The sequence below is a fragment of the Pleurodeles waltl genome, chromosome 4_1 (assembly GCF_031143425.1).
Source record: "Pleurodeles waltl isolate 20211129_DDA chromosome 4_1, aPleWal1.hap1.20221129, whole genome shotgun sequence".
NCBI lineage: Eukaryota > Metazoa > Chordata > Amphibia > Caudata > Salamandridae > Pleurodeles > Pleurodeles waltl.
In genome coordinates, this window is record NC_090442.1 from 38,488,172 (window position 1) to 38,503,421 (window position 15,250).

At 40.7% G+C, this 15,250-nt stretch overlaps 2 non-coding genes across 2 annotated transcripts; both read right to left on the minus strand.

Annotated features, from left to right (window-relative positions):
• Positions 1-1,183: 1,183 nt before the first annotated feature.
• Positions 1,184-1,256, minus strand: TRNAQ-UUG (transfer RNA glutamine (anticodon UUG)). The gene has a single exon. It is a non-coding gene; the product is annotated as a tRNA-Gln (tRNA).
• Positions 1,257-14,624: 13,368 nt separating this feature from the next.
• Positions 14,625-14,701, minus strand: TRNAR-UCG (transfer RNA arginine (anticodon UCG)). The gene has a single exon. It is a non-coding gene; the product is annotated as a tRNA-Arg (tRNA).
• Between the last annotated feature and the right edge of the window lie 549 nt (positions 14,702-15,250).

Sequence of the window (15,250 nt, forward strand, 5' to 3'; positions counted from 1 at the left end):
GGCAAGCTCCTACGAGGAAGAGTAAACAATATGATTAGGTTTTAGCAAAAATGTAATAGTTCAGGGTGTGCACCTCAGATAGACTTAAACTTACACACCCTGGTCTGTGAGAGTAGTGCCCTATCCATTGCGGCATTGAGGGTAATCTGCAAGACAGAGTTCCAAAATCATCCTTTCATCTCAGTTCATGGCCACATACAGTATTTCTGCAGTCATTCGTTTCACTTTTCTGTCTTAAATTAAACTGACCATTTTAAACCTCCGGCACCCACCACTTCAATCTTACCGTTTTTGTGCTATCATAGGGCCTTGGAACTTTTGGCAAGTGGACAGAAGCAGTCAGAGAACCACATCACAATACATACTCCTTTGCCTGATACCTTTCACAACAAATTGCTCTTGGAAAAAGACGTTAACCGGTCCTTGTTCTCAGACAGACACAGAAAGCCTATCACCACCTCTACGAACATATTTCAATCAAACCAATATATATCATTCAACAATTATGCCTCTGTATCAATATAACTACAACTCGAGACAGAAAGGAATTTAAAAAACAATCTGCCCATTTGAATAACCAGCAGAGTTTTAACGACGTACAAATTAAAATGTGACAATTTCAGAGTTCCTCATTCATAAGAAGTCTGTGAGATAGTATCTCAGAAAGATCTCAAGTTTATAGCAAAAATGGTTGTAAGGGTGATTTATACCACACAATTGCAACTAGGTGCCTCAATCTGCAAGAAACCAGTCCTTGACAGATTACACAACTGGGGCAACAGCAAAGGCAGCAATTGTGTCAATTCTTTATGATTCTTCTCCAGTACTATATTTCTTCTGAGGGACAATTTGCATTATTCCTGATGAAAATCATAGAGCTTCTACCCATGCATAGTTTCTGCTTTCTGCACGCACACACTCCCTGCACTGAATCTACCCACAGTTCTGTTCAGAATGATTGTGCCATGTCATATTGTTGTATACGTATTGCATATCCGTGGCATTTATGAAGAGGTACTTTGGTATGGCAGAAAGACAGAAAAGTAGCAATGCTGAAGGCATAACGTGACTGATTGTGCAGTTTGCATTGGGCTTCCTTAATGAGTGAGAGTGAAAGGAGTATTTTAAGAGTGTGCCTCCAGTTTGTATGTAAAGATAAGTTGGGTGCTGTGAGAAAAAGACTCAACCATGAAGGGACTCGAACCCTCAATCTTCTAATCCAAAGTCAGACGCCTTATCCATTAGGCCACATGGTCACTAACCACAGTATATTTGGGTGTTTAGGGTTAGGTGGTATGAATGGATGTGGAACATATCAATTCCCTTTGCGCAGGACAGGATCCCATACCGTTCTTCATCTTCTTTCCATCAAAGGAGTTTTTTCAAACAATATCTTGATAATTTCCAAAGTTTCATATCTTATGATGTGCTTTTTTGCCGTTAATCCTCCTTTCTTCTTTTATTGAATACTCTGTTTTATGCTGCAATGGTATTTTTGGATTATTTGAAAAGAGAATGAAACTGCTTTGACACTATTTCAGACTTCTCATTTCTTGACTTGCTAATTCGCAACCTGTATTAGCTTATACAAGTGACATGAACAGGGCCTTGACCTAAGCACGTACCTGAAAGCCTGTCACCACCTCTAGAAATAAAATTAACAGCAGCTCAAAACAATCATTTTGATAGAGAAAATTTCAAATGAGTCCAAGTTTAATTTCAATAAAGAAAGCTGTATAAAATGACACGCTGCACATTTGGGTAACCAGCATGACTCTTTTCAGTGAAGAAGTGGAATGGTTCTGTTGCAATATACTATCACCCTGGCAAGCTCCTACGAGGAAGAGTAAACAATATGATTAGGTTTTAGCAAAAATGTAATAGTTCAGGGTGTGCACCTCAGATAGACTTAAACTTACACACCCTGGTCTGTGAGAGTAGTGCCCTATCCATTGCGGCATTGAGGGTAATCTGCAAGACAGAGTTCCAAAATCATCCTTTCATCTCAGTTCATGGCCACATAGAGTATTTCTGCAGTCATTCGTTTCACTTTTCTGTCTTTAATTAAACTGCCCATTTGAAACCTCCGGCACCCACCACTTCAATCTTACCGTTTTCGTGCTATCATAGGGCCTTGGAACTTTTGGCAAGTGGACAGAGGCAGTCAGAGAACCACATCACAATACATACTCCTTTGCCTGATACCTTTCGCGACAAATTGCTCTTGGAAAAAGACTTTAACCGGTCCTTGTTCTCAGACAGACACAGAAAGCCTATCACCACCTCTACGAACATATTTCAATCAAACCAATATATATCATTCAACAATTATGCCTCTGTATCAATATAACTACAACTCGAGACAGAAAGGAATTTAAAAAACAATCTGCCCATTTGAATAACCAGCAGAGTTTTAACGACGTACAAATTGAAATGTGACAATTTCAGAGTTCCTCATTCATAAGAAGTCTGTGAGATAGTATCTCAGAAAGATCTCAAGTTTATAGCAAAAATGGTTGTAAGGGTGATTTATACCACACAATTGCAACTAGGTGCCTCAATCTGCAAGAAACCAGTCCTTGACAGATTACACAATTGGGGCAACAGCAAAGGCAGCAATTGTGTAAATCCTTTATGATTCTTCTCCAGTACTATATTTCTTCTGAGGGACAATTTGCATTATTCCTGATGAAAATCATAGAGCTTCTACCCATGCATAGTTTCTGCTTTCTGCACGCACACACTCCCTGCACTGAATCTACCCACAGTTCTGTTCAGAATGATCGTGACATGTCATATTGTTGTATACGTATTGCATATCCGTGGCATTTATGAAGAGGTACTTTGTTATGGCAGAAAGACAGAACAGTAGCAATGCTGAAGGCATAACGTGACTGATTGTGCAGTTTGCATTGGGCTTTCTTAATGAGTGAGAGTGAAAGGAGTATTGTAAGAGTGCATTTCCAGTTTGTATGTAAAGATAAGTTGGGTGCTGTGAGAAAAAGACTCTACCATGAAGGGACTCGAACCCTCAATCTTCTGACCTGAAGTCAGATGCCTTATTCATTAGGCCACATGGTCACTGACTGCAATATGTTTGGGTGTTTAGGGTTAGCTGGTATGAATGGATGTGAAACATATCAATTACAGGTGCGCAGGACAGGATCCCATACCGTTCTTCATCTTCTGTCCATCAAAGGAGTTTTTTCAAACAATATCTAGATAATTTCCGAAGTTTCATATCTTATGCTGTGCTTTTTTGCCGTTAATCCTCCTTTCTTCTTTTATTGAATACTCTGTTTCATGCTGCAATGGTATTTTTGGATTATTTGAAAAGAGAATGAAACTGCTTTGACAGTAGTTCAGACTTCCCATTTCTTGACTTGCTAATTTGCTCCCTGAATTAGCTTATACAAGTGACATGAACAGGGCCTTGACCTAAGCACGTACCTGAAAGCCTGTCACCACCTCTAGAAATAAAATTCACAGCAGCTCAAAACATTCATTTTGAAAGAGAATATTTCAAGTGAGTCCATGTTTAATTTCAATAAAGAAAGCTGTAGAAAATGACACGCTGCACATTTGGGTAACCAGCATGACTCTTTTCAGTGAAGAAGTGGAATGGTTCTGTTGCAATATACTATCACCCTGGCAAGCTGCTACGAGGAAGAGTAAACAATATGATTAGGTTTCAGCAAAAATGTATTAGTTCAGGGTGTGCACCTCAGATAGACTTAAACTTACACACCCTGCTCTGTGAGAGTAGTGCCCTATCCATTGCGGCATTGAGGGTAATCTGCAAGACAGAGTTCCAAAATCATCCTTTCATCTCAGTTCATGGCCACATACAGTATTTCTGCAGTCATTCGTTTCACTTTTCTGTCTTAAATTAAACTGACCATTTTAAACCTCCGGCACCCACCACTTCAATCTTACCGTTTTTGTGCTATCATAGGGCCTTGGAACTTTTGGCAAGTGGACAGAAGCAGTCAGAGAACCACATCACAATACATACTCCTTTGCCTGATACCTTTCACAACAAATTGCTCTTGGAAAAAGACGTTAACCGGTCCTTGCTCTCAGACAGACACAGAAAGCCTATCACCACCTCTACGAACATATTTCAATCAGCCCAATATATATCATTCAACAATTATGCGTCTGTATCAATATAACTACAACTCGAGACAGAAAGGAATTTGAAAAAGAATCTGCCCATTTGAATAACCAGCAGAGTTTTAAGGACGTACAAATTGGAATGTGACAATTTCACAGTTCCTCATTCATAAGAAGTCTGTGAGATAGTATCTCAGAAAGATCTCAAGTTTATAGCAAAAATGGTTGTAAGGGTGACTTATACCACACAATTGCAACTAGGTGCCTCAATCTGCAAGAGACCAGTCCTTGACAGATTACACAACTGGGGCAACAGCAAAGGCAGCAATTGTGTCAATCCTTTATGATTCTTCTCTAGTACTATACTTTTTCTGAGGGACAATTTGCATTATTCCTGGAGAAAATCATAGAGCTTCTACCCATGCATAGTTTCTGCTTTCTGCACGCACACACTCCCTGCACTGAATCTACCCACAGTTCTGTTCAGAATGATTGTGCCATGTCATATTGTTGTATACGTATTGCATATCCGTGGCATTTATGAAGAGGTACTTTGGTATGGCAGAAAGACAGAAAAGTAGCAATGCTGAAGGCATAACGTGACTGATTGTGCATTTTGCATTGGGCTTTCTTAATGAGTGAGAGTGAAAGGAGTATTGTAAGAGCGTGCCTCCAGTTTGTATGTAAAGATAAGTTGGGTGCTGTGAGAAAAAGACTCAACCACGAAGGGACTCGAACCCTCAATCTTCTGATCCTAAGTCAAACGCCTTATCCTTTAGGCCACATGGTCACTGACTGCAGTATGTTTGGGTGTTTAGGGTTAGGTGGTAGGAATGGATGTGGAACATATCAATTACAGGTGCGCAGGACAGGATCCCGTACCGTTCTTCATCTTCTTTCTATCAAAGGAGTTTTTTCAAACAATATCTAGATCATTTCCAAAGTTTCATATCTTATGATGTGCTTTTTTGCCGTTAATCCTCCTTTCTTCTTTTATTGAATACTCTGTTTCATGCTGCAATGGTATTTTTGGATTATTTGAAAAGAGAATGAAACTGCTTTGACAGGAGTTCAGACTTCCCATTTCTTGACTTGCTAATTTGCTCCCTGAATTAGCTTATACAAGTGACATGAACAGGGCCTTGACCTAAGCACGTACCTGAAAGCCTGTCACCACCTCTAGAAATATAATTCACAGCAGCTCAAAACATTCATTTTGAAAGAGAATATTTCAAGTGAGTCCAAGTTTAATTTCATTAAAGAAAGCTGTATAAAATGACACGCTGCACATTTGGGTAACCAGCATGACACTTTTCAGTGAAGAAGTGGAATGGTTCTGTTGCAATATACTATCACCCTGGCAAGCTGCTACGAGGAAGAGTAAACAATATGATTAGGTTTCAGCAAAAATGTATTAGTTCAGGGTGTGCACCTCAGATAGACTTAAACTTACACACCCTGGTCTGTGAGAGTAGTGCCCTATCCATTGCAGCATTGAGGGTAATCTGCAAGACAGAGTTCCAAAATCATCCTTTCATCTCAGTTCATGGCCACATACAGTATTTCTGCAGTCATTCGTTTCACTTTTCTGTCTTTAATTAAACTGACCATTTTAAACCTCCGGCACCCACCACTTCAATCTTCCCGTTTTTGTGCTATCATAGGGCCTTGGAACTTTTGGCAAGTGGACAGAAGCAGTCAGAGAAACACATCACAATACATACTCCTTTACCTGATACCTTTCACAACAAACTGCTCTTGGAAAAAGACGTTAACCGGTCCTTGCTCTCAGACAGACACAGAAAGCCTATCACCACCTCTACGAACATATTTCAATCAAACCAATATATATCATTCAACAATTATGCCTCTGTATCAATATAACTACAACTCGAGACAGAAAGGAATTTAAAAAACAATCTGCCCATTTGAATAACCAGAAGAGTTTTAAGGACGTACAAATTGAAATGTGACAATTTCAGAGTTCCTCATTCATAAGAAGTCTGTGAGATAGTATCTCAGAAAGATCTCAAGTTTATAGCAAAAATGGTTGTAAGGGTGATTTTTACCACACAATTGCAACTAGGTGCCTCAATCTGCAAGAGACCAGTCCTTGACAGATTACACAACTGGGGCAACAGCAAAGGCAGCAATTGTGTCAATCCTTTATGATTCTTCTCTAGTACTATACTTTTTCTGAGGGACAATTTGCATTATTCCTGGAGAAAATCATAGAGCTTCTACCCATGCATAGTTTCTGCTTTCTGCACGCACACACTCCCTGCACTGAATCTACCCACAGTTCTGTTCAGAATGATTGTGCCATGTCATATTGTTGTATACGTATTGCATATCCAAGGCATTTATGAAGAGGTACTTTGGTATGGCAGAAAGACAGAAAAGTAGCAATGCTGAAGGCATAACGTGACTGATTGTGCAGTTTGCATTGGGCTTTCTTAATGAGTGAGAGTGAAAGGAGTATTGTAAGAGTGTGTTTCCAGTTTGTATGTAAAGATAAGTTGGGTGCTGTGAGAAAAAGACTCACCCATGAAAGGACTCAAACCCTCAATCTCCCGATCCGAAGTCAGACGCCTTATCCATTAGGCCACATGGTCACTGACTGCAATATGTTTGGGTGTTTAGGGTTAGGTGGTATGAATGGATGTGGAACATATCAATTACAGGTGCGCAGGACAGGATCCCATACCGTTCTTCATCTTCTTTCTATCAAAGGAGTTTTTTCAAACAATATCTAGATAATTTCCAAAGTTTCATATCTTATGATGTGCTTTTTTGCAGTTAATCCTCCTTTCTTCTTTTATTGAATACTCTGTTTTATGCTGCAATGGTATTTTTGGATTATTTGAAAAGAGAATGAAACTGCTTTGACAGTTGTTCAGACTTCCCATTTCTTGACTTGCTAATTTGCTCCCTGAATTAGCTTATACAAGTGACATGAACAGGGCCTTGACCTAAGCACGTACCTGAAAGCCTGTCACCACATCTAGAAATAAAATTAACAGCAGCTCAAAACATTCATTTTGAAAGAGAATATTTCAAGTGAGTCCAAGTTTAATTTCAATAAAGAAAGCTGTATAAAATGACACGCTGCACATTTGGGTAACCAGCATGACTCTTTTCAGTGAAGAATTGGAATGGTTCTGTTGCAATATACTATCACCCTGGCAAGCTGCTACGAGGAAGAGTAAACAATATGATTAGGTTTCAGCAAAAATGTATTAGTTTAGGGTGTGCACCTCAGATAGACTTAAACGTACACACCCTGGTCTGTGAGAGTAGTGCCCTATCCATTGCGGCATTGAGGGTAATCTGCAAGACAGAGTTCCAAAATCATCCTTTCATCTCAGTTCATGGCCACATACAGTATTTCTGCAGTCATTCGTTTCACTTTTCTGTCTTTAATTAAACTGACCATTTTAAACCTCCGGCACCCACCACTTCAATCTTACCGTTTTTGTGCTATCATAGGGCCTTGGAACTTTTGGCAAGTGGACAGAAGCAGTCAGAGAACCACATGACAATACATACTCCTTTGCCTGATGCGTTTCACAACAAACTGCTCTTGGAAAAAGACGTTAACCGGTCCTTGCTCTCAGACAGACACAGAAAGCCTAACACCACCTCTACGAACATATTTCAATCAACCCAATATATATCATTCAACAATTATGCCTCTGTATCAATATAACTACAACTCGAGACAGAAAGGAATTTAAAAAACAATCTGCCCATTTGAATAACCAGCAGAGTTTTAAGGACGTACATATTGGAATGTGACAATTTCAGAGTTCCTCATTCATAAGAAGTCGGTGAGATAGTATCTCAGAAAGATCTCAAGTTTATAGCAAAAATGGTTGTAAGGGTGATTTATACCACACAATTGCAACTAGGTGCCTCAATCTGCAAGAGACCAGTCCTTGACAGATTACATAATTGGGGCAACAGCAAAGGCAGCAATTGTGTCAATCCTTTATGATTCTTCTCCAGTACTATATTTTTTCTGAGGGACAATTAGCATTATTCCTGGAGAAAATCATAGAGCTTCCACGCATGCATAGTTTCTGCTTTCTGCACGCACACACTCCCTGCACTGCATCTAACCACAGTTCTGTTAAGTATGATTGTGCTGTGTCATATTGTTGCATACGTATTGCATATCCGTGGCATTTATGAAGAGGTACTTTGGTATGGCAGAAAGACAGAAAAGTAGCAATGCTGAAGGCATAACGTGACTGATTGTGCAGTTTGTATTGGGGTTTCTTAATGAGTGAGAGTGAAAGGAGTATTGTAAGAGTGTGCCTCCAGTTTGTATGTAAAGATAAGTTGGGTGCCGTGAGAAAAAGACTCAACCTCGAAGGGATTCGAACCCTCACTCTTCTGATCTGAAGTCAGACGCCTTATCCATTAGGCCACATGGTCACTGAATGCAATATGTTTGGGTGTTTAGGGTTAGGTGGTATGATTGGATGTGGAACATATCAATTACAGGTGCGCAGGACAGGATCCCATACCGTTCTTCATCTTCTTTCCATCAAAGGAGTTTTTTCAAACAATGTGAGAAAACAGGGCTGATCGCAGAGGCCCCATAACTTTTTGCCCCCATTTTCCTCTTTTTGCTGGTGTTTTCCTGACTTTGATGGTGCCCTGGGTACTGCTAACCAGTCCCAGGGCCTGTGCTCTGTGTAAAATGGATATGCAAATTAGGCTAATTATAATTGGCTAAGTTAACCTACCTATAAGTCCCTAGTATATGGTAGGGCATGTAGGTTTAGGGACCACAGCATAGTTGGTGCACGCCTAGGTGCACTGCTGAGGTGCCCAGTGTCATTTTAAAAGCAAGCCTGCCTTGCTGGCTGCTTTTAAATTAAAGTTATATGCAAATTCGACTTTGGAATTAAAGGTACTTCCAAAGTCTTAAACTACCTTATTTTTACATATAAGTCACCCCTAAGGTGTGCCCTATGTGCCCCTAGGGCTGGGTGCCATGTAACTATAAGCAGGGACTTTATAAAAATAGATTTATAAGCCCTGGTGAGGTAAAAACAGCCAAATTCGTTTTTCCCTCATGGAAATAAATGGCCTTCATAGGCTAGAATGGGCAGACTTTATTTTAAATTTTAAAGTCTCCTTAAATGTTACATACCAAGAATTTGGTATCAAATTGATTGCTGTAATAAATCCCACAACTTCCAGTTGTTGGATTTAATATAACTTGTCCAGGTAAAAAGTTTAGACTTTACCTAAAAAGTTGCCAATTTCAGCTCTACATTGTTTTTGCTGCTGTGCTCTGATTGGCCAGCCTGCAGCAGCTTCTGCCAGGCTGCCTTGATGAGGTGTGAAGTGGCCTGGCTTCACACAAAGGAATGTGCTTGGGGGAGAGAATCTCCCCTCAGCAGATGGTGAGGCAGGAAGGGGGAGGGCTGCCAAACTGGTCTTCAAAGGCAGAGAAGGACATTTGGAGCACCCAGCAACACCCCCACATCCTGCAACCCCAGACAATTAGGTGCCCCCTTGATTAGATTAGGAGAGGGCAGGAGAGGGGTGTGTTTATGATTTTTAGCCACACCAGTGGGTGGGCTCAGCCAGATGTAACCTCCAAAAATCAGATTCATCCATGTTGGATTTTTAGAGACTGTTGCCTTCTGGGATGGATTTTTGCCACACTTCCCAGGAAGTGGTCATCACAGGGGGACGACCCTGTCCCTGATTGGAGAACCAGGGCCCCCCTGCTTTTCACCCAGGAGCAAGGATAAAACTGGCAGACCTGCCCCCACACCTCAGATCCCTGCCAGATTTCAAGAAGAAAAGAACTAAAGGAGAAGGAGGACGGCCCTGCTGGACCCTTGGCCTGCACCTGGACCCTGCACTCAGAAGGACTGCACCAGCTGCACACTTGGGCTTCACCACAAGAAGGACTTTGCCTGGCTTCAACTGGTTCAAGGAGGGACTCCCTGTTTGCTACAGGTGAAAAATTGCTAAACCAGAGTCCCCTGCACCAACTCCTGAAAAAAGAGACCAGTTGACCACTGCCCAGTGGCCAAAAAGGAGTTTGCGCCAGGTGCATTCTGGGAGTTGAAGTCCGCACCCCCAAGGACCATCACCGAACTTCTGGACCCTTGGGGTGAGCTGTGGACCCCAAAAGAACCTTAAAAGAACATCTGGGTGAAGCCCCAGAAGTTTGGAAAAGATTTGAGAATTTTTGGAAAAAAGCTCCAGAGAGGGACCGACCCGCCGCGGAAATTCTAGCCGGCTTGCCTCAACCGCGACCCGGCCTGACTTCGTGGTTCGTCCCGGTAAAGAAAAACATCCAAAAAAGAGACTAAGTCCGAACGTAAAAAGTTGACCGGGACCTCCCAGCCATCGTATCCGAGAAGGGCTCCATGGACGTCGGATCAAGATCCAGGTTTACCCCGGTCGAAGGATTTTCATCTCGAAAAAACGACTAAGTCCGAAGGTAAAAGTCTCCACCGAGGAAACCCACATCGCGTATCCGGACAAGGGCTCCAGGAGGTCGGATTCAACTGGCAGGTTCGTCCCGGTGAAGAAAAACTTCAAAATAAAGACTAAGTCAGAAGGTAACTTTTTAACTGAGGCCTCCCGCGACCTGTAGCCGAGCAGGGCTCCATCGCGGTCGGCCTGAAACTTTGACTTTGCCCCGGTCCTGGTGCAACCAGATGACCCGATTGGCGCTTTTTGTTTCTAAGCGCTAGAAAAATAGTAATTCTTTAAAAATTCATATCTCCGGTTCCCCTGAACCGATTTTAATCGTTTTTGTGTCATTTTAAAGATAAAAATATAAACTATTTTTATAAATTGGTTTTGGATTTTTAAACTGTTTCCTGTGTTTTATTTGATTACTGTTTTTTGATATTTGAATGCTTTACACTTTGTCTCCTAAGTTAAGCCTTGACGCTCGTTGCCAAGCTACCAAGGGTTGAGCTGGGATTAATTTACTGAGACCTAACTGTACCTAGGTGGAGGTTAGTGGCTTGTTGCTAGGTGTAGGTACCTACCTGCCCTTACCAATAACCCATTTTCCAACAAACAATATCTAGATAATTTCCAAAGTTTCATATCTTATGATGTGCTTTTTTGCCGTTAATCCTCCTTTCTTCTTTTATTGAATACTCTGTTTTATGCTGCAATGGTATTTTTGGATTATTTGAAAAGAGAATGAAACTGCTTTGACAGTAGTTCACACTTCCCATTTCTTGACTTGCTAATTTGCTCCCTTAATTAGCTTATACAAGTGAGATGAACAGGGCCTTGACCTAAGCACGTACCTGAAAGCCTGTCACCACCTCTAGAAATAAAATTCTCAGCAGCTCAAAACAATCATTTTGACAGAGAATATTTCAAGTGAGTCCTAGTTTAATTTCAATAAAGAAAGCTGTATAAAATGACACGCTGCACATTTGGGTAACCAGCATGACTCTTTTCAGTGAAGAAGTGGAATGGTTCTGTTGCAATATACTATCACCCTGGCCAGCTGCTACGAGGAAGAGTAAACAATATGATTAGGTTTCAGCAAAAATGTATTAGTTCAGGGTGTGCACCTCAGATAGACTTAAACGTACACACCCTGGTCTGTGAGAGTAGTGCCCTATCCATTGCGGCATTGAGGGTAATCTGCAAATCAGAGTTCCAAAATCATACTTTCATCTCAGTTCATGGCCACATACAGTATTTCTGCAGTCATTCGTTTAACTTTTCTGTCTTTAATTAAACTGACCATTTTAAACCTCTGCCACCCACCACTTCAATCTTACCGTTTTTGTGCTATCATAGGGCCTTGGAACTTTTGGCAAGTGGACAGAAGCAGTCAGAGAACCACATGACAATACATACTCCTTTGCCTGATACCGTTCACAACAAACTGCTCTTGGAAAAAGACGTTAACCGGTCCTTGCTCTCAGACAGACACAGAAAGCCTATCACCACCTCTACGAACATATTTCAATCAAACCAATATATATCATTCAACAATTATGCCTCTGTATCAATATAACTACAACTCGAGACAGAAAGGAATTTAAAAAACAATCTGCCCATTTGAATAACCAGCAGAGTTTTAAGGACGTAGAAATTGGAATGTGACAATTTCAGAGTTCCTCATTCATAAGAAGTCTGTGAGATAGTATCTCAGAAAGATCTCAAGTTTATAGCAAAAATGGTTGTAAGGGTGATTTATACCACACAATTGCAACTAGGTGCCTCAATCTGCAAGAGACCAGTCCTTGACAGATTACACAATTGGGGCAACAGCAAAAGCAGCAATTGTGTCAATCCTTTATGATTCTTCTCCAGTACTATATTTTTTCTGAGGGACAATTAGCATTATTCCTGGAGAAAATCATAGAGCTTCTACGCATGCATAGTTTCTGCTTTCTGCACGCACACACTCCCTGCACTGCATCTACCCGCAGTTCTGTTAAGAATGATTGTGCTGTGTCATATTGTTGCATACGTATTGCATATCCATGGCATTTATGAAGAGGTACTTTGGTATGGCAGAAAGACAGAAAAGTAGCAATGCTGAAGGCATAACGTGCCTGATTGTGCAGTTTGCATTGGGCTTTCGTAATGAGTGAGAGTGAAAGGAGTATTGTAAGAGTGTGCCTCCAGTTTGTATGTAAAGATAAGTTGGGTGCTGTGAGAAAAAGACTCTACCATGATGGGACTCGAACCCTCAATCTTCTGATCCGAAGTCAGACGCCTTATCCATTAGGCTACATGGTCACTGACTGCAATATGTTTGGGTGTTTAGGGTTAGGTGGTATGAATGGATGTGGAACATATCAATTACAGGTGCGCAGGACAGGATCCCATACCGTTCTTCATCTTCTTTCCATCAAAGGAGTTTTTTCAAACAATATCTAGATAATTTCCAAAGTTTCATATCTTATGATGTGCTTTTTTGCCGTTAATCCTCCTTTCTTCTTTCATTGAATACTCTGTTTTATGCTGCAATGGTATTTTTGGATTATTTGAAAAGAGAATGAAACTGCTTTGACAGTAGTTCAGACTTCCAATTTCTTGACTTGCTAATTTGCTCCCTGAATTAGTTTATACAAGTGACATGAACAGGGCCTTGACCTAAGAACGTACCTGAAAGCCTGTCACCACCTCTAGAAATTAAATTCACAGCAGCTCAAAACATTCATTTTGAAAGAGAATATTTCAAGTGAGTCCAAGTTTAATTTCAATAAAGAAAGCTGTATAAAATGACACGCTGCACATTTGGGTAACCAGCATGACTCTTTTCGGTGAAGAAGTGGAATGGTTCTGATGCAATATACTATCACCCTGGCAAGCTGCTACGAGGAAGAGTAAACAATATGATTAGGTTTCAGCAAAAATGTATTAGTTCAGGGTGTGCACCTCAGATAGACTTAAACTTACACACCCTGGTCTGTGAGAGTAGTGCCCTATCCATTACGGCATTGAGGGTAATCTGCAAGACAGTGTTCCAAAATCATCCTTTCATCTCAATTCATGGCCACATACAGTATTTCTGCAGTCATTCGTTTCACTTTTCTGTCTTTAATTAAACTGACCATTTTAAACCTCCGGCACCCACCACTTCAATCTTACCGTTTTTGTGCTATCATAGGGCCTTGGAACTTTTGGCAAGTGGACAGAAGCAGTCAGAGAACCACATCACAATACATACTCCTTTGCCTGATACCTTTCACAACAAACTGCTCTTGGAAAAAGACGTTAACCGGTCCTTGCTCTCAGACAGACACAGAAAGCCTATCACCACCTCTACGAACATATTTCAATCAAACCAATATATATCATTCAATATGCCTCTGTATCAATATAACTACAACTCGAGACAGAAAGGAATTTAAAAAACAATCTGCCCATTTGAATAACCAGCAGAGTTTTAAGGACGTACAAATTGGAATGTGACAATTTCAGAGTTCCTCATTCATAAGAAGTCTGTGAGATAGTATCTCAGAAAGATCTCAAGTTTATAGCAAAAATGGTTGTAAGGGTGATCTTTACCACACAATTGCAACTAGGTGCCTCAATCTGCAAGAGACCAGCCCTTGACAGATTACACAACTGGGGCAACAGCAAAGGCAGCAATTGTGTCAATCCTTTATGATTCTTTTCTAGTACTATACTTTTTCTGAGGGACAATTTGCATTATTCCTGGAGAAAATCATAGAGCTTCTACCCATGCATAGTTTCTGCTTTCTGCACGCACTCACTCCCTGCACTGAATCTACCCACAGTTCTGTTCAGAACGATTGTGCCATGTCATATTGTTGTGTACGTATTGCATATCCGTGGCATTTATGAAGAGGTACTTTGGTATGGCAGAAAGACAGAAAAGTAGCAATGCTGAAGGCATAACGTGACTGATTGTGCAGTTTGCATTGTGCTTTCTTAATAAGTGAGAGTGAAAGGAGTATTGTAAGAGTGTGTTTCCAGTTTGTATGTAAAGATAAGTTGGGTGCTGTGAGAAAAAGACTCAACCATGACGGGACTCGAACCCTCAATCAATCTTCTGATCCGAAGTCAGATGCCTTATCCATTAGGCCACATGGTCACTGACTGCAATATGTTTGGGTGTTTAGGGTTAGGTGGTATGAATGGATGTGGAAGATATCAATTACAGGTGCGCAGGACAGGATCCCATACCGTTCTTCATCTTCTTTCCATCAAAGGAGTTTTTTCAAACAATATCTAGATAATTTCCAAAGTTTCATATCTTATGCTGTGCTTTTTTGCCGTTAATCCTCCTTTCTTCTTTTACTGAATACTCTGTTATATGCTGCAATGGTATTTTTTGATTATTTGAAAAGAGAATGAAACTCCTTTGACAGTAGCTCAGACTTCCCATTTCTTGACTTGCTAATTTGCTCCCTGAATTAGCTTATACAAGTGACATGAACAGGGCCTTGACCTAAGCACGTACCTGAAAGCCTGTCACCACCTCTAGAAATAAAATTCACAGCAGCTCAAAACATTCATTTTGAAAGAGAATATTTCAAGTGAGTCCAAGTTTAATTTCAATAAAGAAAGTTGTATAAAATGACACGCTGCACATTTGCGTAACCAGCATGACTCTTTTCAGTGAAGAAGTGGAATGGTTCTG